The 2,500-nt window shown below is 36.5% G+C and overlaps 1 pseudogene; it reads right to left on the bottom strand.

Annotated features, from left to right (window-relative positions):
- The window catches only part of LOC125780007 (large subunit ribosomal RNA), a 6,377-nt pseudogene extending 3,924 nt beyond the window's left edge, over positions 1-2,453 (bottom strand).
- Between the last annotated feature and the right edge of the window lie 47 nt (positions 2,454-2,500).

The following is a 2,500-nucleotide window of genomic DNA, read 5'->3' as shown; positions in this document are numbered from 1 at the left end:
ATTTAAAAAGAATACATATCTTACGATATAATCCTTTAAAAATTTTAGCAAGAAAGTTCCACAATTGGCTACGTAACTACTATCCGGGGAACAAGAACCGAAATTCTCTATTTACCCAGAACGAGTACATAAACCATGGTATTGCTTCCCAATCAAGCCCGACTATCTCAATCTTCAGAGCCAATCCTTATCCCGAAGTTACGGATCTAATTTGCCGACTTCCCTTACCTACATTATTCTATCGACTAGAGACTCTTCACCTTGGAGACCAGCTGCGGATATTGGTACGGCCTGTTGAGAAGTTTGCGTAACCCCACCATAAATTTTCAAGGTCCGAGGAGAAAATATCGACACAACAGTAAATGTCATGCTCTTCTAGTCCATCTACCATATCTCTCTTCGAAAGACTTCCATGGTAGTACGACTATAAAACAGAAAAGAAAACTCTTCCGATACCTCTCGACGGCTTCTTTATGGTCGTTCCTGTTGCCAGGATGAGCACAAGGCCCATTTTTAATAACAAACGGATACTCAACAGGTTACGGAATTGGAACCGTATTCCCTTTCGTTCAAAATTATTCAAGTGTTTAATTACTATGAAATAAAAAAATTAAATTTCACTTCATTTCATTAAAACTTGAAAATTTTCGGCTTTCGCCTTGAACTTAGGACCGACTAACTCGTGATCAACCACTGTTCACACGAAACCCTTCTCCACTTCAGTCCTCCAAGGTCTCATTCGATTATTTGCTACTACCACCAAGATCTGTACCAATAGCGGCTCCATGCAGGCTTACGCCAAACACTTCTAAGCACACCATTGTACCCTCCTACTCACTAAAGTTTCAAAATTTATAATCCAACCGAAATTGTATTATAAATCATCTACTTTAGCGGTAATGTATAGGTATACAACTTAAGCGCCATCCATTTTAAGGGCTAGTTGCTTCGGCAGGTGAGTTGTTACACACTCCTTAGCGGATTACGACTTCCATGTCCACCGTCCTGCTGTTTTAAGCAACCAACGCCTTTCATGGTATCTGCATGAGTTGTTAATTTAGGCACCGTAACATTACGTTTGGTTCATCCCACAGCGCCAGTTCTGCTTACCAAAAGTGGCCCACTGGGCACATTATATCATAACCTCAACCTTCATATCAAGAAAGGTGAGGTTCTTACCCATTTAAAGTTTGAGAATAGGTTAAGGTCGTTTCGACCCTAAGGCCTCTAATCATTCGCTTTACCAGATAAGATTATTTTACATAATATTTAAATGCACCAGCTATCCTGAGGGAAACTTCGGAGGGAACCAGCTACTAGATGGTTCGATTGGTCTTTCGCCCCTATACTCAATTCTGACAATCGATTTGCACGTCAGAACTGTTTCGGTCTTCCATCAGGGTTTCCCCTGACTTCAACCTGATCAAGTATAGTTCACCATCTTTCGGGTCACAGCATATATGCTCAAGGTACGCTCCAGTTAGAGGTATAAATAATAATAAATTACCATTATACATAACTATATGGAACGCCCCGGGATTGAATTAATAGTGTAATACACTAAAAATTAATCCCATACAGTTAAGTTAATTACGCCATTAGGTTTAATATAACCCAATGACTTGCACATATGTTAGACTCCTTGGTCCGTGTTTCAAGACGGGTCCCGAAGGTATCCTGAATCTTTCGCATTGTTAATCATATAAATGCATACAATTAATATTAAAATCAATGATAATAATATTATTGTAAAATTCAAAAGAATTTTAGCATTATATATAATAAAATCTATCAACACTTTATCAAATCATCAGTATTTATTCTATGTTAATAAGCTAAAAGCAAATTAATTTGAATAAACTTAAAACCAATGATCTTTTGATAAATACTTTATTATGTTAATAGATTACAATGTCCTTATATGAAAAAAATGCACACTATTACTATAATATTTAAAATTAAATACCACAGTTATAATGATGAATTTTTCATAATGGATATTCAGGTTCATCGGGCTTAACCTCTAAGCAGTTTCACGTACTATTTAACTCTCTATTCAGAGTTCTTTTCAACTTTCCCTCACGGTACTTGTTTACTATCGGTCTCATGGTTATATTTAGTTTTAGATGGAGTTTACCACCCACTTAGTGCTGCACTATCAAGCAACACGACTCTTTGGAAATATCTTTCTAGTAATCATTAACGTTATACGGGCCTGGCACCCTCTATGGGTAAATGGCCTCATTTAAGAAGGACTTAAATCGTTAATTTCTCATACTAGATATTAAGATATTCCATACACTGCATCTCACATTTGCCATATAGACAAAGTGACTTAGTGCTGAACTATTTTCTTTTCGCTCGCCGCTACTAAGAAAATCCTTGTTAGTTTCTTTTCCTCCCCTCATTAATATGCTTAAATTCAGGGGGTAGTCCCATATGAGTTGAGGTTGTATAAAAAATTTATTATTATTATTATTATTTTTTTTTTTTTTCGCTA

This window comes from Bactrocera dorsalis, unplaced genomic scaffold (genome assembly GCF_023373825.1).
Source record: "Bactrocera dorsalis isolate Fly_Bdor unplaced genomic scaffold, ASM2337382v1 BdCtg032, whole genome shotgun sequence".
NCBI classification, from domain to species: domain Eukaryota; kingdom Metazoa; phylum Arthropoda; class Insecta; order Diptera; family Tephritidae; genus Bactrocera; species Bactrocera dorsalis.
This window is presented reverse-complemented; position numbering and strand designations above follow the sequence as displayed.